Source organism: Lissotriton helveticus, chromosome 5_1 (assembly GCF_964261635.1).
Source record: "Lissotriton helveticus chromosome 5_1, aLisHel1.1, whole genome shotgun sequence".
Lineage (NCBI taxonomy): Eukaryota > Metazoa > Chordata > Amphibia > Caudata > Salamandridae > Lissotriton > Lissotriton helveticus.
The window spans coordinates 304,376,105-304,400,638 of NC_136065.1; the positions used below are offsets into that span (position 1 = coordinate 304,376,105).

The 24,534-nt window shown below is 41.9% G+C and overlaps 1 long non-coding RNA gene across 1 annotated transcript; it reads right to left on the reverse strand.

The window, feature by feature from the left end:
* Positions 1–690: 690 nt before the first annotated feature.
* LOC144753126 (uncharacterized) lies at positions 691–1,101 on the reverse strand. Its single transcript, XR_013594211.1, has 3 exons — positions 1,064–1,101; positions 841–938; positions 691–747 (listed from the first exon to the last, which is right to left on the reverse strand). It is a non-coding gene; the product is annotated as an uncharacterized LOC144753126 (long non-coding RNA).
* Between the last annotated feature and the right edge of the window lie 23,433 nt (positions 1,102–24,534).

A 24,534-nucleotide genomic window follows, 5' to 3' on the forward strand; every position in this document is an offset into this window, starting at 1 on the left:
CATTCAAAGCAGGCAGGTTTTTGTCAGGCTGGGAAAATTAAAGCACTCCAATTTGGACACGAACAGTTTTGTAATCAATACAAAAAAATTAATAGACCAGGATCTATTAGTATTGAAATGAGATTACTGCCCACAATAAATGGTTTAGCTCAGGGACAGCAGGAAAGTCCCATGTCACTTCATAAGATGTACATGTAAGAGCAAAACCCAACTACAACAATCGGTTTTATGACCTCGCATATGGACTGCGCATTGCTCACGCTCCAACGGGATCAGCACGCATTAGATCACGCCCATTTAAGATTGGTTACAGGTTAAGTCGCTGAGGGTAATGACAATGTGAGGTACAGTCGAGTACACAGGCTTATTTATGGGAGTGCAGCGCACGACTGTCGGCAACAGAAAGGGCTAGGGCTAGTTGTAATGTTGGTAGTTTTCAGTAATCTTACGACAACTATCACCCTAAAATAGTGTTTTACGTTCTAAAAGTGTGTTCACGTGCGTTCCGAGTAACTTTAACGATAACGGATCTTTCTATGAGCGGTATTAATAAAAGATATTCTATCGGACTCGTGTTCAAGGATATCTACTATGCTTGAGAAACTAGATTCATGCAACTTGATGCTATGCTAGCCTGCAACGTTTCCAGTAGTTGATAAGCCCTAAACAACATAATTAGTAAATACTCACGTCTGTCCTCAATGCTTTGATGTTTTTGCCACCTTTCCCAATTACTGCCCCGGCATTCTAAATTTAAATAAACAGTTCTGGAGTAAAACATAACTAGCAGAATAGGTTCAATAAAAGTACGATCAGCGGCCATTTCTATCGTTAATATACCTTGCTTTGGAGCAGAATGCGCAATTCTACCATCTCGTCTGTATTTCTGGATCTTTTGAATGCCTGTTCTTCCTCCATGTCCTCTGCTGGGCGCTTTCCTATATAATAATGAATTTTCTTGTTAATGTCTGCTACTATTCTTTGACGGCTTCTAAACCTTCCGGGTAAGAACAGTCACTACACATGCAACCCTTTTATTACACTGTAGCATAAATCACATTACCGTTGGTTTCTGTTTTGGAGAATTCAACTTCTTGTTCAGTCTCCATTTTCTTGAACACCTTCTGGATGTAAACTTAGCCTGTTGTAGCAAAACGTCCGGTTTAGAGATTAAAAAACAGCCTAAAGGAATCGTGCATGCTCTACAAGCGAAGTACTGCACCTCCACATGTAGAAAGGCACTTTTAAAGCACCACATCGGAACACCCAAGCAGACATACAATGCACCCATCAGACAGCCCTCTTCATACAATGTCGTACGCCATTACATGGTGCCATTTTGTCTTCGTGCAGACGGCAATAATAGCGGCTTCAGTAACCGCGACAGTACGCTACAATGAGTGCCGCGTGCGAAGTGCTACAACCCGTAGTATTTGCTGTATCCAGTACGGATATCTTCATTAACACCAGTAGTGAGGTCCGATGAATTACATGGGTGGTCTCAAGGCAAGGTTAGTAACGGCTGAGGGCCGCCATTACCGTGTTGCAGTTTACACACTAAAGTAACATGGCCTCCGACGCCATCTTGCGTTACACGCACTGCACCAGTGCCTCACGCGATGTGCCCGGCAACACAGGCCTCGAACCGTGCGCAGAGACAACAAAAAATACACTACCAGGGAAGCTAGAATTGTCGAATAGTGTACTTCCCTACGCTCACCCACGTCTTGAGAACAAAAAATAGTAATACGTTAAAAGCATTATATACACCCGCTGTATACCAGCGAAGCAATAGCCATCAAACAGAACAAATGCGGAGCCGAATCCTTTATAAACCTGAAATGTACTAATAACACCGTATCGTCCACCAGCATACACGCCGACTACGGCTCACTCAAACACCAGCAATGAAAAAAAAAAGCCTTCATGGTCTTGCCAAACTCTAAAGCATTCGGAGTAAAATAATTTAAAGTACAGCTTCTTCCTCTTTCATAGCAGCGCCAAAACATTACCAAAAAGACGGTAGCTCCCCCTTACCTAACGCACTCGCTTAGGCCCACACGCTCTCAAGACAGACTGAAGTAGAGAGGAAATGCGACTGCCACTCAGGAGAGGTGCCTCCCCACGTCCACGTTTCTCCGAGGCGAGGCAGAAATGCCTCGGAGAAAGCATAGTCTTTTTCAGATTCGGGGGCGTGGTTTACTTTCTCTCCTCTTCCCATTGGCTGGAAGGTAAAATGCCAGCCAATGGGAAGAGGAGAGAAAGTAAATAGGAAGAAGCTTAAAAAAACGCCCCCGAATCCGAAAAAGACGGGGCTTGAACTGAGTGATGCCCCTCTCCTCCAATGGCTGGCCTCCGTTTAGGAAGCCAGCCAATGGAGAAGAGGGGCGGGTTCAAGCCCCCTTACTAAAAAAGATTAAATCTTCGGAGCTCCGCCCACACTGCTTACAGCAGTGCGACGAGTCCTCGACCTAAAAACGAGGGCCAGGTCAAAGGGATGGGACCGTACAGGGTAGGACTGTGAAGAACAAGAGAGCCCAGTGTGCATGTTTGGCACCAACAAGGGCAAGGGCAACTCAATAAGATAATTAACAGATTGCTGAACCTTTTCAGACACTCACCCCCAGTCACTATTAGATATGGACTAAATCCATCATCGTTCTTTAGCTCACTTCGCCACCCCAGTTCAGGCCCAGCCATATGCAAATCAGTCTTGACCCTGCGCCCAATGGGAACAGTCCAGCCCTACCTGCCAAGCCAAGTCCAATCTGGACTGGAAACAAGCATCCAAGGTGGGGAGGAGAGAAGGAAGCAACAGGGAGGGAGGTTTTCCCTGCACATACAGAACACATACAGCAGAGTGAGCATTCTTCCACACGCAGAGAACTCGTATGGCAGACTAGCAACTGCAGTGCAATCTGCACCCTTGTCCAAGCTATGGTCCTTTCACATCTGGACTATTGCAATGTCCTGTTTCTGGGCTCTAATCTGACGGTCATTAAGAGACTTCAAAGGGCTCAGAATGCGGCAGCTCGTACTTTGCTTGCCTTGCCAAAACATTGCTCTGCCTCACAGGCTCTCGCCCGGCTGCATTGGCTACCTGTTAAACAGCGAGTCCAATTTAAAACCCTATGTGTAGCCCACAAAGTCCTCCACGGACGCGGCCCTCAAATTCTGCAGGGACTCTGCACCCCTCACACCCCGACTCGCGATCTCCGCTCTTCAGATCTCCATCTCGCCTGCACCACGAGGGTTCGCAGGAGCAGAGCGGGTGGACGCTCATTTAAACACAGGGCCCCACTTCTATGGAATGCTCTTCCATTACAAGTACGTGCTACCACGAACCATCAGCACTTCCGCAAACTAATTAAAACTTGGTTCTTTTCTACCATCTAATCTGTGTGGCAGTGGTAGGGCAGTGGCAACCACCATCACACTCTCTCTTTTCATACAATTGATTTGTTATGTTCGTCCGCAGCGCTGGGACGCCCCATTGCTGGGGTAGCCATGCGCTATACAAACTAACCTAACATAACATAAAACCCTTTACTCCCTCCCCCACACCATTCCACGCGGCCATCTTGGACGCAAGCTTCCCTTGTACACGAGATAAGCGTCAGAAGTGCAGCTCCCTTTGCAAATATTCATATGTTCGGCAAAACGTGCATCATTCAGCGAGTAATAGCACTCAGTGTACAGACCACTGACGACAGAAGGCTGAGCCAGTGAAACTGTCCAGCAACTTCTGTACACAATGTCCAAAAGCCACGTTTCACTGAGCGGAACGGGGCACATCAAAGTTTTAACTCCAAAAAAGGAAGACGAACTTACACGAGTAGGAAATTTGGAGACATGATAAGAGGCAAATATCTAATGCACCATTCAGTAAGCATGTGACGACTTTTGAATGGACTATCGTGCATTTTGAGGTTAGATGAAAATCGTTATAAAAAACACTCAAGTTATAAATAGAGTTCCTGGCTTTACTGGATTTCTATTTTACATTTCTGTCTGTATTTATCCATGTTTATTCTCTGGTAATTTTTTCCTGCGTTATCCCACATTTGTTTTGGATTGTTTTTACAAAAACAATACACCTGCTGCTAGCATATTTCTGCATTTAAACAACATATGAATGTTTGAACGCCTGGTAGATTTTAATGCCGTAAATGCCCATATGCTACAGCAGGGCACTGATAATTAAACATAAGCATTGTAATGCAAACATGCACACATATGCAGCAGTTTGAGCTTCATTAAGAACCCTTTAGTAACAACCTCAAACTGTACAACTTTCAGCCTGGCAGTCATAACAGAAAGTCCCGAAAATAACTCAGTCCTGTTTTTTGCTTTTATCAAGACTGAAACATAAATACAGGCAGGCAAACACGTGGTTCTGTCTCTATTTATCTGTAAAATAAAGGGGAAACTGAAAGCCTAAGTTATAACGAAATTAGACTGTGCTGCAGACCCAGTGATATATTTTGGCAGCCCTTTGAATAAAGCAGGAACTGCTCTGTAGCTCTTGCCAAGATGTGCTTGTTCTACATGAGCAACGCAGGGACTTTTTACAGGTTGCGTAAGTAGAGAGGTATTAATTACTCTAGGTGTCATTACGAGTGGCACACCAAGTGAACAAGCAAGTGCAAACAGGTTTATCGGCCCACTTGCACACAATACATCATACCAAAATAATGCTAAATTCTGAGTTTGCACATACTACTTTCTCCAAGTACTTCCCATGGGAAACCACACGTGGTAGGTGTAAAACTCTGGGCAGATATTATCTCCAAGATCATTTTCAATCATTGTTTGCCATAATAAATGCAAAAGTAAAACAAAAAAAGTTGTAACAGGAGACAAAAACTGACCCGATAGTGTGTCAAACGAATATTTTACTAGGCTTTATTAGGAAAATACAATAAAATAATGGACGGACCGCTGAAACTTTTCAGACCCTAACCCCCAGTCACTATTAGATCTGGGTTAAATTCATGATCGTTATTTAGCTCACTTCACCACCCCAGTTTGGTCCCAGCCATATGCAAATCAATCTTTATGCTGATCCACATGGGAACAGTCCAGTCCGAACTGCCATGCCAGGTACGCCCTGCACCAGAAACAAGCATCCTGGGATCAGTTTTGGGGTAACACCCCTTATCAGCCAGGCAAGCTTGAATCCAGTGGCAAACTGAGCAAGGGACCCATGTCTGGACATACCCTGTCAACTTAGGGCAAACAAAGCAAACACAATAAGATAATGGACGGAGCGCTGAAACGTTTCAGACACTCACCCCCAGTCACTATTAGATTTAGGTTAAATCCATCATCGTTATTTAGCTCACTTTGCCACCCTAGTTCAGACCTAGCTATATACAAATCAGTATTGACCCTGCTCCTCATGGGAACAGTCCAGCCCTAACTGCCAAGTCAGGTCCTCCCTGGACTGGAAACAAGCATCCTGGGATCGTTTTTGGGCTAACACACTGTCATCAGCCAGGCTCGTTTGAATCCAGTGGAAAAGTAAGCAAGGGAACCACTGGGCATACCCTGCCAACTTAGGGCAAACAAAGCAAACACAATTAGATAAGGGATGGACCACTGAAACTTTTCAGATACCCACCCCCAGCCACTATTAGATCTGGGTTGAATCCAGTGGCAAAGGGAGCAAGAGACCCACGTCTGGGCACTTGCTCACTTTGCCACTAGATTCAAGCAAGCCTGGCTGAGGGGTGTTACCCAAAACCGGTCCTAGGATGCTTATTTCCGGACCATGGAGGATCTGGCCTGGCAGTTTTGACAGGACTGTTCCCATTAGGAGTAAGGTCAAAACTGATTTGCATATGGCTGGTTCTGAACTGGGGTGACAAAGTGAGCAGAAGAACGATGATGGATGTAACCCAGATCTAATAGTGACTGGGGGTGACTGTCTGAAAAGTTTCAGCACTCTTGCCATCATCTTAATTTGTTTTCTTTATTTACCTTAAGTTGGCAGGGTATGCCCAGACGTGGGTGCCTGGCTCACTTTGCCACTGGATTCAAGCTAGCCTGGCTGAGGAGGGGTGTAACCACGAAACCGGTCCTAGGATGCTGGTTTCCGGTCCAGGGAGGACCTGGCCTGGCAGTTCGGGTTGCACTGTTACCATGAGTAGCAGGGTCAAGACCCATTTGCATATGGCTGGGTTTGAACTGGGGTGGCGAAGTGAGCAGAACGATGATGGAGTTAACCCAGATCTAACAGTGACTGGTGGGGAGTGTTGGAAACGTTTCAGCACTCTGTCCATCTTATTGTGTTTGCTCGAGACAGCTTTAGCTATCACTTTGGTCTCCTGTTTACCAAAATCAATTCTTAATGAAATTGTTTTAAATACATACAAAGAGGGACTTTCAGTGAGCCTTCTTCATCCATTGGTTTGTTCCAGTGTCATACACATTTTGATTCCATTCACACTGAATGCAGGAATTCTCATGTTTTGCTTTGAGAAGCACCCTCAGGGAAGTCCTTACCCACCATGCAAAATTACAGTTCTCCAACTCTTTTGTTTTATTTTTCAAGAATATTTGGAGGATTTGTTACGTTTGCTAAATATTCCCAGGACTGGAGTTAAAAGAATAAATAAGTCTCAAACTATTTTGAGTACACTGTTGCCCTGAGGGTGCATGTGAGGAAATGGGGTGTATTATATGTTGAGGTTGTAGGACCTCACTGTGTGGTACACTTACATCCTCCTCCTTTAGGACCAGTAGGTTTCCTTTGTTAAACCCACTAGCTCAACCTTGGGTAGCTGTGGCTCTGAGCAGCACAGCTTATACAATGTAACAAGGTTAAACATTCAACCAGCAGCAAAACAATTGAAAAAATACCCATGACCGGGGCGGCTCCTCTGCAATGGCGGAGGAGCGTAGCTCCATTGGCAAAGAGCCAGCAGGTGAAAAATAAAACGATATACTATCATTGTTTTTTTTTCATTTGCCGGCTCGGATCCATCGTGTGCAGGGAAGGGCGGGGTCGGGCCACGGGAGGGGGAGGACTGGTTTGTGCACTTATAAGTGCACATGTGTGTTTGGTTGGCCGTCTCAGGCTGGTCAAACACACATGCCCACTTAGGTTTCTCCAACCGGGCTGTATTGTACAGCCAGTTTGAAGAAACTGCACAGACTCCCTGTCCTGAGCAGAGCGTCAAACCAGCCTCCTCAGGCCAATCCCTGAGCTGCGCTCATAGAATGAGAGCAGCGTGGGGATTGCACAGGGAGTCTCTTCTAATGTCCCAGTGTCTGCTTGAACCAGGAAGCTGTAGAACACAAGGAGCGAGGAGGGATGAGGCCGGCAGTTTCAGGTAAATGTTTTTTGTTTTTAACTATTAAACCCCCCCATGCGCTCCCTCTCTCCCGTGCTTCCTCTCCCACGGTCCCTGAACCCCCTCCACCTGCCCTAAAACCTCTTCAATGTGTCGGCCGCAACTGCACAAGACACTCAAGAAATCAAACACCAATAAAATAGGCTGTATTTTTAGACACCACAATGAAAAAGATCCACCGGAGGGTTCGGGGGATATAGATTTCACAAGGTACAGTAATTATGCACTTTTTACTTAACGGCGAAAAAGCAATAGCAAATTCAATGAATTTGACACTGAATTTTTGGAGCAGAAACTTTTGGATAGCTGTATTGTGGTCAGTTAGAATGATTTTGGGCAATCAACTCCAACAGGAAGCCAGTCACGGAGACCAGCAACGGCCTCAGAAACAAATACCTTACCAGGCGAAGCAGTCATCAGTTAGTTCCAGGCACTTTTTTCCTTTGCTGTGGTTCCCTTTGGAAATGGTGCTGATGCAAGGGATACAGGATGCTGAAGATGCGGAAGCGATGTAGTCAAGGGGGGTCCTCCGGTGGCTATTCCTCAGTCCACAAAGGTGGTGAGGTGCTCCTGGTCACAGGGTTGACCTCTCTCAAAGTCCTCCTGGTCCTGGTAGAAGTCCTGTCTCCACTGGGCTACCAGTCACCAGTATCACAGTCACAGCCAAATCCTTCCTTGGGCAATAACTCTCCTTCTGGGTGACCAAGGTACACTCCAACGAGACTCCCAGGCTCAGCAAACTTGTGTGCAACTTTGAGTGTTGGAGCTGGTCTCTAGTGCTGCACAACAGCTGTTGGTGGCAATGTGAAGAATCTAGGCTACCAATTGGCTCTAGAAGGCTTCTTAGCTGCTGTGGGCCTGTGGTGCGTGCGAACAGATCAGCCAACTGCCCCTTGGAGCTCTGGACACGACTTCTACATGAACAGAACACAGCAGACCCTTCTTCTTTCTTTGCCACCAGGTCCAGCAGCTGCAGTCCAAATCAGTGCAGCCTCTCTTTGCCGGTTCCTTGGTCCAGCAGGGAAGTCCTTCCTCCAGTCCAGGCGAAATATGAGTTCTGGGTGCCAGGGTGCCATTTTATGCTCAGAGAATGACCTCAGGGTGGGTTGCGGTTGGTTGCCAGTGGGCTACCAGGTTCCCACCCTCCGGATGACCACTTCCTGTGAAGTATGGCATCTGGCTATCCCACGATGCACCATTCTGCCCACTTCCAACATGGCAGACCCCCTCTCTCGGCATCCAGGGCTCCATTGACATCGCCATAGCCATCCCGGACGGATACAAGATCACCCGGAAGGACCGCGTCAACCAGACTGGAGGAGGCATCGCCAGCGTACACAAGAACACCATCCACATCACGACCAACCCCGACGACACCTTCACCACCGCCGAACACCTCCACTTCGAGATACACACCGATCCCAAGACCACCCTTAGAGGAACCCTCATCTACAGACCCCTGGGACCACGCACACAATTCAGCGAAGACATCGCAGACTTCATCAGCCCGTACGCACTCCCCTCCGCTAACTACATCCTCCTAGGGGACCTCAACTTCCACCTGGAGAACAACAAGGACAGCAACACCACCACCCTACTGGACAACCTCGCCAACCTCGGACTCAAGCAACTGGTGAACACCCTCACCCACTACGCCAGCCACACGCTTGACCCCATCTTCTCCTCCAGCGAGCACATCTCCTTCAGCCACTCCACCGGACTCCACTGGACTGACCACAGCTGCATCCACTTCAGCTTCAGAAGAACAACGACCCACCACCACCCGCAACAGATTCCTCGCAGAAGCTGGAGTAAGATCACCACCGAGCAGCTCACCACCTCCCTGCGCCAGAACCCTCCCGCCAGCACAACGGACCCCAACGAAGCAGCCAGCAACCTCACACAGTGGCTCACCAACTGCGCAAATGACCTCGCACCACTGAAGAACCCTCCCAGCAGACTCGGCAGCAGGAAAGCCTCCTGGTTCACCGACAAACTCAAGAACTCCAAGAAGAACTGCCGCACCCTCGAGAAAGCCTGGCGCCACAACCAGACCACAGACAACATGACTGCCCTCAAGCACGCCACCCGCAAACACCAGCAGCTGATCCGCACCACCAAGAAGACAGCATTCACAGAACGACTGGAAAACAACGCCCACAACAGCAAGGAACTGTTCAGCATCGTCTAAGAGTTCTCCAACCCCAGCGCCGGAAACAACGACATCACCTCATCGCAAGACCTCTGCGACTCACTCGCCTCGTTCTTCCACCGCAAGATCGCCGATATACACAACAGCTTTGGCGCACCTACCACGCACCCAACACCGAACCAACGCCCCCCACCAACACCCTCTGCGCCTGGACCCCGGTCCGCACCGAAGACATCACGCACAATGAACACCATCCACTCCGGATCACCAACCGACCCCTGCCCCCACCACGTCTTCAACAAGGCCGACTCCATCATCGCACCCCAACTCCGGGAAGTCATCAACACCTCCTTCTACACCGCCACCTTTCCGGAGACCTGGAAGCACGCCGAGCTCAGCGCCCTCCTGAAGAAACCAACTGCAGACCCCACTGACCTCGCTCCTCCCTTTTCATGCCAAAGTCATCGAGAAGACCGTCAACAGACAGCTCGCCGCCTTCCTCGAGATGAACGGAGCCCTCTACCCCTCGCAGTCAGGTTTGCGAGCCAACCACAGCACCGAGACCGCCCTCATCGCAGCCACTGACAACATCAGATCCCTGCTCGACAACGGGGAAACAGCGGCCCTCATCCTCCTGGACCTCTCTGCAGCGTTCAACACCGTCTGCCACCGCACCCTAGTGCAGCGCCTCAACAGCATCGGAGTCCAGGAGAAGGCACTGGAGTGGATCATCTCGTTCCTCGCCGGTAGAACCCAGAGAGTCCGCCTCCCCCCGTTCAGATCCGAGGCCATCGAAGTAATCTGCGACGTACCACAAGGATCATCACTCAGCCCAACCCTCTTCAACGTCTACATGAGCCCTCTCGCAGCCATCGCACGCAAACACAACCTCAACATCATCTCCTACACCGACGACACCCAGCTGATCCTCTCCCTCACCAACGACCCCGCCACCGCCAGAACCAGCCTGCACGAAGGGATGAAAGACGTCGCAGAGTGGATGAAGAACAGCCGCCTGAAACTGAACTCAGACAAGACGGAAGTCCTCATCCTGGGATCATCGCCCTCCACCTGGTACGACTCCTGGTGGCCCCCTGCCCTGGGCACCACTCCCAAACCAACGGACCACGCACGCAACCTGGGCTTCATCCTGGACTCCTCCCTCTCGATGACCAGACAAGTCAACGCCGTCTCATCATCATGCTTCAACACCCTGCGCATGCTCCGCAAGATCTTCTGATGGATCCCCACTGAAACCAGGAAGACGGTCACACAGGCACTCGTCACCAGCCGGCTGGACTACGGAAACACCCTCTACGCCGGAACCACAGCCAAACTTCAGAAAAGACTCCAGCGCATCCAGAATACCTCTGCACGACTCGTCCTGGACATCCCCCGACACAGCCACATCTCCGGCCACCTAAGAGACCTGCACTGGCTCCCCGTTAGCAAGAGGATCACATTCAGGCTCCTCACCCATGCACACAAGGCCCTCCACGACCTGGGCCCCAAGTACCTCAACACCGCTACACCTTCTACGCGCCCACTGATCCAGCGGGCTATAGAAAATATATCATAAACAACGCTACCCAATTTCATAACCTATAAACAAAATTCTATACTAAATATGGACCCATTTATAAACCTGATATATTTTAGGCCTACTGAATCAGGTGGTCAGAATAAATCTATATACACATTATCTACAAACTATATACAAATTTATACATTTGCAGAAAGAATATTGTCATTAGAATAAAACCCAACCATTTAAACGACCACCATAGGCGACGTGATCTAGCTAATAGTAACCTACACTTCTGAATAACCAAGACCAGCTTGTTTGTCAAAAGTAAGATTTTATTTTCTAAATTATGGTATGTAAATTGATAGTTTTATAAATGAATTTTATTTGCAATAAAGCAAGCATGATTATAAAGAAATATGAGAAAATTACTATTTAAGCAATTGAAACAATTTTAAAGAAAATATATAAAGTTTAACATTTCTAAAACCTAATTCCCTAACTAAGCTAAATAGATAGAAATTAAAGTAAAGTTCTTTGAGGATTCTTACGTGCTCCACGCAAAGTCCAGCAGCACTTCACCCTCATCAGAAAGTCAGAAAGCAGCAGCCAGCCCAACCCTAAGGGCATGACTTTTTATACCTTTCTACGCTAACTAAACTAGCAAAGGAAAGTTTTCAGAAATCCTCGACGTCCCATTGGCTGAGAGTGACAAGTGACATGTCACCCGTTTCTCAAAAAGTTCCACTAAATCATATTTGTTAGAGACCATTGTCTTTTCCACGTGAAGCCAGAAGCTTCCTCATATTGCAACAAATGTATTAAGTCATCCTCGCAACTTCCATAGACTTTCATTACACTTCCGCGGATGCCAAGTTAAGCGACCTTGGCCATGTCCGACAGAATGATGTTAGCTCATCAGTTTTTGCTTTGTGAATGCAGCTTCAATAAACGCTTTAATTCAGAATGGGCGTCTCGTGACTTCTGCAGAATTACAATTCAGCTCTTTTCTCTGCGACTCAATTGACTAGGCCCAAAAGCAGGCAACTTATGCTTTCTAGTATAAAACAAACACAAGAAAAGTATTAATGTAAGAAATAATGTAGATTCTGTATCCACCCCTTGTTTCACTAATTAATTAACCCACCCGATTAATCAAAATGTTACCTAGCCATTGCAAACAAATAAAGCAGCGTTTATATTTACCAGTCTCCGTTTTTCTATGAGACCCATATGCACCTAGAATAGTAGAAATGACATCATACAGACAAGGACGAAAACAATATTTTATTTTATTATTTTGCACGAACAAAAGATGCAACAAATATGCACGTTTATGAGCACACGTGTTAGTCCCCCCACGTGTAAAGTTTAATCTAAGTTGTATTAGCACAACATATCACAAATCATTAATATTATTATTCATGTTATAAAAATGTGACTTTGCGAGTTTAAACAAAATTTTGTTTTCTATCTCGCTCCATCAACTCCCTCATCTGGTGATTAACAAATCACCACACCAGCACTCAAAATTTTGGTAAATTAAATTTTTAAGAAATCGATTCAAATTCATTTGTGTTAGTAAACCTAAAAGTCTGTTTCTGCATAATCTTTGCAATTAACATGACGCTCTCTATGTAACTCTTGTAACTCGATCTCCCTTTCTTCTTCTTTTCTGAGTTTATAGATTCTCTTCTTTTCTCTCAACTGTTTCTTTCTCTTATGTAACAAACAACCTACTTTAGTCAAAATAAAAATGAATACTATTATAATCAAAGGTGCCAGAATCTTGCCAAGAATTGAACTTCCGATATTATGAAACCAGTTTTTAATTGCTTGAAACCTTTTTGAAAGTTTCCCTGTAAAATCTTCTTCTTCTAAAGGAATTATCTCTGAATGCATTTGTGTAATATTCTTAATATACATTTCAATATTCTTACTTTCATCAGGTATATATGTACAGCAATGTTGAACATGTAAGATGCCACAGACTCCTCCCTCTTTTGCTAGGAGTATGTCTAAAGCAAGACGGTCTTGTATTACCATAGATCTAATTGCAATAACTTCAACATTCACTAATTGAAATCCATCAGCAGTGTCAGTTGATAATCTATCAACTATAGTGGACAATTTTCTGATTCTCCCTGCATTTAGGGTTATACCAACAAAAGGTATTACAGCTTGAAAAATATCTCCCAGAACTTCAGTAAAAGTTTCTCTTTTAGCTCTATTTACATAATTATGAATTTTAAACAATCCTTCTGAATCTCTGTCAACATGAAACACTTTAGGAAAAACAATTCCCACATAACAAGTTCCATACCAATGGTCTGGAAGGTTGTGGTAGGCTTTGTTACCACAAACAAAATAAATCCCAGGAAAGATAGGATCTTTTCCACCTTTAAATCCCCAACCTCCCATAATCTGATAAGTATCTTCACAGTTACTTGCACCTACAAAATAATTATCAAAAAGTGTATTATCTCTTCTAATGCAAAGTTTTCCACTAACTGGTTTGTCTATGTGAATTGCAATATTTTCAAGCATTTTGCCATTTAATTTCTCGTCCTCTTTCTGCCAGAAGGCTGACTTAGTCTGTTTGACTAATTCATTCCTCTTATAAATTGCTCTTCTCTCTTCAACCATGTTCAAGAATTTCTTTCCTTCAGCACTTAATTTACATGTTAGATTATTCTTATAAGCATACTCATATGTGAGTTCATTAGTAACAAGGAAATATTCTCTCATTTGTTTTGCTTTCTTATGCTTATTTAAAGCATTATCAATCTTAACATTAGCAAAAATCTCATCATAATTTGAATAGTAATATTCCAAACGTCCAGTTTGATCAAATAAACTAGTTAATACACTACATGTTACAGCATAAGTGAGAGGAAGCATATTATATGTTACTCCCTCAGAAACAGAAGCAGGTAACTTAACACAGACATAGCAGTCTTTTGCATCCATTACCTTAACATATTCACTCAAAAGCTTTGTAAATGTATTGCTTGAAAAATCACCTATTGATTTATCTTGATGAATGTTAGGCTGATGATCAATAACTTTTGCAGATGCACTATGTTTAGTTTGGCTAACCAGAGCTTTGCTTGTTAAGTTAACTTTGTGTAATTCTCTATTCATTTCTAAAGGTATAATCACAGCTAGTACCAACCAGAGCAGAACTAAAATGAGCAGACATACCAGAGTCATCTTACAGCATCTTTTAAAAACAGAACATTTTGAAGTGTTCTCCTTAACATATGGCATTTTTGGTTAGTTTTAGCCTCAAAAATAAAAATAAATTTTAAAATTCTAAATTTATTTACACCCCCCTTTTAAAATATTTTTATTTTAAAACCCTAAACAAGATTTCTTCGACCTTATGTCATACATAAGTTTTCTTCAACTAAACAGTTTTTCTTCGACCTTGTGTCAACTAACAAGATTTCTTCTGCCTTATGCCAATTTAATAATTTTGTACTTCAATCATTGTCACTAATTTCTTGGATTTCGTTTTCTTCTTCACTACTATCATATATGTCAATAACAGGTGGAATTACTAAGTAAGTCCACTCAGGAGACTTGTATTTTTGATTTGGTCTTATTATTCTCTTTCCTTTTCTCGATATCACTTCTATTTTTCTTCCAACTCCAACTTCTTTTCCAGGACTCTTTTGACTACTAATTTCTTCAACTTGTTCTTTTGGCTTTTTGATCAATCTGACTCTCAATCTTCCACCTGGCCAGTAGTCTGCTTTTCTCACGTACTTCTTCTTTGGTTCAGAATTATTTGATTCTGACTTCCAAGTCCTTTTTTTTTCCGTTTTCACTTCCACCTTCCACGTCACTTTCTTCAGTTTCGTAGTCTGAAATTTCAATTGACTCAGGAACTTCTCTATTCGGCAATTTCACTCCTTCAGGAACTTCACTTAGTCTTCCATCACTGGTACTCGGTAATTCGTTTTCCTCTTCTTCCTCAATTACCTCTAACTTCCCAGATTTCGGATTTCTGTTCCTTACTTCAGAGCTTGTTCTCTGCCTTTCGATACTCTCCTGGTCTGAAACTTCTTTTGGTTCAGCTTCTTTGTCTTCAATAGAGACAACCGAATCCTCAGTTATCTTTCCTTTTAACAGATTCTCTTCACCTTCAGAATCTATTTCAATTATTTCTAAGTCTTTTCTTGTCAGATTTCCATTCACAGGCACAGTTTCCAGATGTCGACTTTCTTGTCGATCTTCAGAATCTGGAATTACTTCACCTTCTGTTCTGTCTTCTGCTTCAGAATCAGAATCATCTGTGGTATCACTTTCAACATCAGAACTTTCAGGAGTTGGTACTGGAATAGTATGACTAGGATGAATCCAACGTTTCAATCCTCTGCACTTTACAGCATTAGTAGTGATCAGGATTATCTGCCTAGGTTTCTGCCATCTAGGAGCTAGACAATTCCTCCTCCGATGTACCTTTGTTCTGACCCAATCGCCTGGTCTCAGATCATGTGTTAAAACTTTTTCATTTGATTGAGCTTCAGTTCCCACCTGATTAGACACAGAAGTTACCATATCAGATAACCTTTTACAGTAATCCAAAGTTGCACTGTCATTTATGCTCAACAGTTTACCTACAGGTACAAAAGCTTGCCTCATAACTCTTCCCATTAAAATTTCATGAGGACTCAAACCTGTCTTTTTATCTGGTGTACTTCTTATTGACATCAAAACAAGTGGAAGAGCATCAGTCCACTTAATACCTGTTTCAAGACACATTTTTCCAATTCTGTTTTTGATTGTCCCATTTATTTGTTCAACTACACCTGATGCCTCTGGTCTGTATGCACAGTGTATTTTCTGCTCAATGCTCAAAGCTTCACAAATTAATTTCATCAGTTTGTTATCAAAATGGCTTCCTCCATCACTCTCAATAGTGACTGGAAAACCGTACCTTGGGATGATTTCTCTGAGCATTAGTTTTGCCACAGTAATTGAATCACAATGTCGTGTAGGGAAAGCTTCTACCCATCTTGAGAACAAGCATACAATTACAAGTACATATTTCAAACAGTTGTGTAAGGGCATTTCAATGAAATCCATTTGTAACCTGGTAAAGGGACCACCCTCTCGACCAATTATTCCTGTCCCCACCACTGATTTTCTGTTTGGATTCATTTGTTGGCATGACAAACACCTTTGACAAAAAGATTCAGCAATGGTTCTGAATTTGGTATTGAACCATGTTTCTCTAAAAAGTCTGACCATAGAATCTCTTCCTAGATGTGCAGGACCATGATATAATCTGGCCATGTCAGCAATCAAGCAATTTGGTAAGACTACTCTGCCATCTTTGTAAACCCACACTCCATCTTCTTCACGTGGTCTACAATCTGATCTTAACCATAGGTCTTTTTCTTCATCATCTGCTTCGTTTTGTAAATCTCTAATCTCATGCCATGTTTCTACAACAGTTGTTAGCATTAATGAATTTGAATCAGTTTCTTTACTCCTCTCCCGATTGTATGAATAATTTTTCCTTGCGCAGTACTTTGCTGTTTCGTCTGCGAAGGCATTTCCTTTGGAAATATAATCAGTTCCTCTAGTGTGTGCTGCACATTTGACTATGGCGATTTCTTTTGGCAATTGTATTGCTTCAATTAATCTTCTAATGAAAACTGCATTTTTAATTGGTGATCCTGCTGATGTCATGTATCCTCTCTGTGACCAGAGTTGTCCATAATCATGTACAACTCCGTACCCATACTGACTATCAGTAATGATGGTAACTCTTATATCCTTTGATATTTCACATGCACGAATTAAAGCAATCAATTCAGCCACTTGTGCTGAACGAACTCCTTCAAGACATGATGCTTCTTCAACATCTACCACTGTACAAACTGAATATGCAGATTTTAAGACACCTCCTTCGGATCTTAAGCATGACCCATCTACAAAGTAGACAAAATCCGATTCAGACAAAGGTCTGTCTTTGATGTCTTTTCTTGGTTTTGTGCAGAATTCCATGACATCTAAACATTCATGTTCTGTTTCAATGTCATCAACAATTTCAGAATCAGGCAGTAATGTCGAAGGATTCAGATTCAAACATCTTGAAATCGAAACATTATCTGCTCCCAGTATGATTTTCTCATACTTTGTCAATCTGCTACTTGTTAAATGTTGAGTCTTACCTCTTGTCAGTAATATTTCAACTGAATGAGGCACAAAAACTTTCACTGGAAATCCCATTATAATCCCTTCACTTTGTTCAAGGCTGATACTTGTAGCTGCAACTGCTTTTAAACAACCTGGTAATGCTTTTGCAATTGGATCAAGAACTGCAGAGAAGTATGCAATAGGTTTCTTTAGATTTCCATGTCTCTGAATTAACACAGATAATGCACATCCTTCTCTCTCACTGCAATACAGTTCAAAATCTTTCTCATAATTTGGCATACCTAAAGCAGGAGCTTGGCATAAGCTCTTTTTCAGGTTTTCAAAAGATTCCATCTCAGCATCATTGAGAATAATTGGATCTTTTACATCTGATTTGGTCAGTCTTTGTAGTGGTTTTGCAATTACTGAAAATCCACTTATCCATTGTCGACAGTAACCTACCATTCCCAAGAACATTCTGACCTGTCTTTGTGTTCTCGGTGGTAACATTGCTTGAATCATTTTTATTCTCTCTATTGTTACTTGTCTTTTTCCTTTTGCAATTCTGTGACCAAGATATTTTACTTCTTGTTTGCAAAACTGTAGTTTTGCTGGGGACACTTTATGTCCTTCTTCAGCAAGGCGATTTAACAGAATTATTGTGTCTGTTACACAATTTTCTCTTGTCTTTGCAGCTATTAGCAAATCATCAATATACTGTACTAGCGTAGACTTACCTGGTAAGTCTAAGTCTTCTATTGATCTTTTTAACAGCTCATTAAAGATTGAAGGACTTTCTGTATAGCCTTGAGGGATTCTTGTCCATCCAAGGGTCTTACCTTGGAATCTGAAAGCAAATATTTCATAACTGTCTGGGTGTAAGGGAACAGTAAAGAATGCATTGCAAAGGTCAATGACTGTATACCATTCAGCATCATGTGGAATCTGAAATAGAATTACTGCTGGATTTGGAACCACAGGACAACATGGAACGACAATTTGATTAACCTTTCTCAAATCTTGTACGATCCTAAATGTCCCATTAGACTTTTTAACTCCCATAATTGGTGAATTACAAGAGCTACTCTTCATTTCCTTTAATACACCTTGCTTGATTAATTTTTCAATTATAGGTGTAATACCTTCAATTGTCTCTGTTTTCATTTTATACTGTGGAGTGTTTGGAAATTCTATTCCCTGTTTCATTGTAATTTTTACTGGATCTACGTTTTTCATCAGACCCATCTCATTCCCAGTAAAATCCCATATTTCAGATTTCACTGTTTCTTTTAACTCTTCAGGTAAATCCTTTTCTTCAAAAGCAGGAAACAATTTTGTTTCTTCTGCTTCCATCATCATCATTGTCATTCTGTACAAACCATCTTCCTCCATTGTTTGTAACTCAACTCCATCAGGAGAACAGTATATTCTACAATTCATTTTACATAGGATATCTCTACCTAATAGATTTACTGGACTACTATTACAAACCACAAATCTGTGTTTATCTCTGTAGTTTCCAATTTCAACTGGTACTGGATCAGTTAAGTCTGTTTTAATTTGCTGATTACTTACTCCAACAACTTGGATGGTATCCCCAGAGAGAGGTAGGTTTTCAATTTCCACTGATCTAACAGAAGAACGGGTAGCACCAGTGTCCACTAGAAAAGTGATGTCTACATCATTAACTTTCCCGTTTACATAAGGACCAGACTGGTCAACCTCAAGAGTGGCTCCAACAACACACTCTTCCTCCTCTCTCGGGCACCGTCAGCAATAATCATCAGAATCGCTGTCTTGACTTTCTGCTAATAAAAATTGTTGTGAAGCATTTTGCATTTGAACTCTTTGCTGTTTGTGCTGTTTATGTTGCTTTATTACCTGTTCACTTCCCTGAAATCCCACGTTTGGATTATATTTTTGAACTCCCCCACAATTCGGAAAAGGTGGTTGTGGCAATTGGTCTTGACGATTATTCACCTGTTGTTGTTGCTGTTGCTGTAACTGTCGTTGAATATTAAATTCGTTTAACCCCTGTTGCATCTGTAGCTGTCGCTGCAGGTCAACACCATTCTGCATCTGTGGATTCAATAAGGGATTCTTTGAGTTTTTAGGAGGATGAGGACACTCGTCTCTCCAATGTCCAATTTCGCCACAATTAAAACAAGGTAATCTTTGCTTCAGCTCCTCAATCTTTGGGCTAAATTTCTTTGGGAAATTATTACCTTTAAACTTTCCTTGTATCTGGTTTGTATTTCCAGTTTGAACAAAATTAGTGTTCTTATTTCCCATACTGGCAATCTGTTGCTCAGCCACCTTTACCTGAGCCCACATGGCTTTCTCCTTCAGCTTCTTCTGTTTTACTTCTATTTCATCGCTGCAATACTTTGCTTTTCTTAGAATATCATCTACAGATAGTGATTGCCATCCGACAATACTAGTTCTGATCATTTCTCCAATTTCAGGTTTTAGTCCATAAACAAATCTATAGATAAAATGACTCATGTCTTTTTCATCTAATTTTTCATAACCACTGTATTGTTTAAAAATTAACAGTAGTCTTTCATAAAAAGAATGAACTGATTCTTTTGTTTCCTGTTCTGTTCTCTCTATTTTAACCCAATCGACTTCTTTAGGTGGAATTTTGTTTTTCATCCAGACAATTACTTTTTCATAAAAATCCATTACAAGTGGATTTGGGGCACCTGTTTCTTTAATTCGCTCAGGTTCTGTTTTTGGCCAACTAATCGATATTTTGCATTCTGTCCAAAGATCAGATGGAACGACAATGTCAAAAAATCCATCCAAATCAATCCACAGAACTTTTGACACTTTGATAAATCTATCGACTTGCCTGTACCACTCAACTGGTTTTTCTCTCAATTTTGGAAAGTCATTTGTGAATAATAGAATGTCCTGTCTCGACCAAGGGACATGAACATATCCTCCTCCTGCAACTTCTCTCATTGGAAATTGTTTTGACAATTTTTCCAATCTTTCATCTTCCTTCTTTTTGGTCCATTTCACTCTCCATTTGTTCAGTTCTCCTAGCTTTTTGATATAGACAATCAAATCTTTAATATGAACTATTCTTCCCATTGAGTTCAAACTCTCAATGTCACTTTCTGAAAAGTCTAATCTGTAATGTTTTGCAAAATTTCTTTGCTTACTCACATCGATTCCAAGTTCTGCTGCTAGATCCTCTAGTTGATCATATTTATTTTTCGTTTTCCACTGGATGCTTTTGCAGATGAACAGTAGTTCATCATCTCGATAGTAATTTAAACTATCAGGACCAATCGTTCCAATTATTAATTCTTCGATATTCGCTTTTAATTTGGCCACATCAAGTTTTGGTGTGGTTACCCTGACTTCAGGACTCCCTACATCTGACATAGCACCCATTGGTGTTTTCGGAGATAAATCCTCATTAAAGGTTAAATCAGGCATTTTCGATCTAGAAGTGTTTAATTCAGTTAAGTCTGAATAAAAATTTTCAGTAGCCTTTTGAGTTTCTGTATTTAAAGGAATAGTTAATCCATTTTTGTTTGTATCTCTTTGGTCAAATACAGGCTGAACAGGACCTATTGTTACTGGAACTGTGACAGCTTCCATGCCTTTTGTCATTCTTTTAATTAATTCTTCTTTAGACCTTAAATATTCATTATAATCAACATCCTCAACATTTCTTGTCTCTCTTGCATAATCTTTTGGAGGTTCCCTTGCTCTTGGAGTCATTGTAAAATGTCTACCTTCATTTCGAGCATTCTCAAATTCTGGTCTTCTAGGGGTTTCAATAATTTCACAATTATTTGGATAAAGTTTAGGAGCTTCGCTAATTGGAGGTGCAATCGGTGAAGTTTCAGTAGAAACCATCGGAGTAGACCATGACCTAGGAGGTCTCAAAGGCTGATTAGGCTGATTCTTTCTAGTAGTTGTATATATTTCTTCCATAACTGCATCCTCAGATTCACTTTCCATAGATTTCCCTGTAGGAGAACCCATTACCATTTCATGAATTAAATATAATCCTTCACTCATGTTTCCCTGTCTCCACATTCTCAATCTATCTTCATGAGTTTCTCTTTTCCAAGATGGATTTTTAGAAGGTCTTTTAATTCCACTAGCTTCTCTTTGTAACTGATACATCTCGTCTTCCCACTCAACTAAAGCTTCAAATTGAGTTGGTCTCGGTTTTGGAACAAGAGCATTCATTTTCTCTCGTAAATTTCTTAAAACTCTTACATTAAATGAACCATCATCAGGCCAAGCTAAAACACCGTCGTTTTTAGTATAGCGTTTCCAACTGTCGAACCATAAGACAGTATGATATCCGTATTCACCTTCCATGTACGCTGCAGGTGTTTTATACTTATGAAGTAGTTTACCACCTCGCGTTTTGATTTTCTTGTCAGGTGAAAATAAATTCTTAAATTTCTGAAATAATGTTGTCTTTTTCTCAACATGTTTAAAATGATAACTCATTTTTAAAAGTTAAATTTAATTCACAAATTCGTTCGTAAAATATTTCCGGGATGTTCCGCAAAACAACCAATCCGTGCGCGAAACACACCAACAAGCCAATGGCAGTTGAGCTACGTCACTTTTCTGCTCAACCAATAAATTTGGAGTTTTTCTGAACGACCAATCAGCTCACAGGTCGTCAGAGACTCAAGAGCCAATCAGAATACAGCTTGTGACGTAGGTCACCCAATCCCAGCGCGGCTCTGTGACGTACACAGCAGCTGCGGTTTCTCGCTTCTCACTCCTGGCGTTTACCCCTCCTTCACTAAATCTTTTCACAGCGCCATTTTAAGAACACTTTTCAGTGTAAATTAATTCTTAACAATGACTATAAAGACAACATCTGTTCGTTTCACTAATTAGGATAGTTTACACTCATTCAAGTATCCACACTTCGGAATAGACGGCGCTATTCACACTAAGGATAATATTCAATTGTCAGTAGAGTAACCTTACCCCACCCTTCTAACACGTATAATTATGAACTCGCTTAGCTCTGAACCCACCGCGAAGTGAAAGTTCTAAGAGTTCCACTTGAACATAAAATACAATTCAAACTCGCACTTTTACACGGAAAATTCCCTAATTTCAAACACACATGAAATCCGTACAGGACTCTCACCTGTTTATAGAAATCATGCACCGTTAGCAAAATAACGACGTTATCCGTACAGGGCTCTCACCTGTTTATAGATATGAAACATGTACCCGTACAGGACTCTAACCTGTTTATAGATAATCATGCACCGACGTTAATTTTACCCTTCACTCAAGCTCGGATATAACTAATACTCTCATCACAGTGAGTTTTATGGAAGGCGCTTTGTCCCTATTCTCATGCTGCTTTAATTTCTTAGAAAACCCTCACTATACAAGATTCAGACCTAGCCCTAAAACTGTGCTGCTCGGCGACAACACTATGGTACACGGCGATACCTCTTGTGATACTCGGCGATATCACTACAAACAGAACAGATGGCTTGCGTGACTAATTTCTCGCCACACAATCTATACCGGTATAGCTTACAGATAGCACGAAAAACGAACTTAACATGTGTTAAAACATCGATCCTATTTCCATACCATGACGTAACCCTTAGCAACCAACATTTTACCTTGGTTACCTCTTAGCAACCATCAATTTCTGCTACCAGAGAATTGATCCAGCGGGCTATAGAAAATATATCATAAACAACGCTACCCAATTTCATAACCTATAAACAAAATTCTATACTAAATATGGACCCATTTATAAACCTGATATATTTTAGGCCTACTGAATCAGGTGGTCAGAATAAATCTATATACACATTATCTACAAACTATATACAAATTTATACATTTGCAGAAAGAATATTGTCATTAGAATAAAACCCAACCATTTAAACGACCACCATAGGCGACGTGATCTAGCTAATAGTAACCTACACTTCTGAATAACCAAGACCAGCTTGTTTGTCAAAAGTAAGATTTTATTTTCTAAATTATGGTATGTAAATTGATAGTTTTATAAATGAATTTTATTTGCAATAAAGCAAGCATGATTATAAAGAAATATGAGAAAATTACTATTTAAGCAATTGAAACAATTTTAAAGAAAATATATAAAGTTTAACATTTCTAAAACCTAATTCCCTAACTAAGCTAAATAGATAGAAATTAAAGTAAAGTTCTTTGAGGATTCTTACGTGCTCCACGCAAAGTCCAGCAGCACTTCACCCTCATCAGAAAGTCAGAAAGCAGCAGCCAGCCCAACCCTAAGGGCATGACTTTTTATACCTTTCTACGCTAACTAAACTAGCAAAGGAAAGTTTTCAGAAATCCTCGACGTCCCATTGGCTGAGAGTGACAAGTGACATGTCACCCGTTTCTCAAAAAGTTCCACTAAATCATATTTGTTAGAGACCATTGTCTTTTCCACGTGAAGCCAGAAGCTTCCTCATATTGCAACAAATGTATTAAGTCATCCTCGCAACTTCCATAGACTTTCATTACACTTCCGCGGATGCCAAGTTAAGCGACCTTGGCCATGTCCGACAGAATGATGTTAGCTCATCAGTTTTTGCTTTGTGAATGCAGCTTCAATAAACGCTTTAATTCAGAATGGGCGTCTCGTGACTTCTGCAGAATTACAATTCAGCTCTTTTCTCTGCGACTCAATTGACTAGGCCCAAAAGCAGGCAACTTATGCTTTCTAGTATAAAACAAACACAAGAAAAGTATTAATGTAAGAAATAATGTAGATTCTGTATCCACCCCTTGTTTCACTAATTAATTAACCCACCCGATTAATCAAAATGTTACCTAGCCATTGCAAACAAATAAAGCAGCGTTTATATTTACCAGTCTCCGTTTTTCTATGAGACCCATATGCACCTAGAATAGTAGAAATGACATCACACAGACAAGGAAAAGCAAAACAAGCACATGCTTCCTTTAAGTTTGCAGCAGTTAGTAATGACAAAAACGAAAACAATATTTTATTTTATTATTTTGCACGAACAAAAGATGCAACAAATATGCACGTTTATGAGCACACATGTTAGTCCCCCCACGTGTAAAGTTTAATCTAAGTTGTATTAGCACAACATATCACAAATCATTAATATTATTATTCATGTTATAAAAATGTGACTTTGCGAGTTTAAACAAAATTTTGTTTTCTATCTCGCTCCATCACCACCCACCAGCTACGATCGACCAGCCACGCCCTCGTCGCCGTACCACGCATCCGCAAGGCCACCGCCGGGGGAAGATCCTTCTCCTACATGGCAGCCAAGACATGGAACTCCCTCCCCATCCACCTTCGACTGACCCAGGAT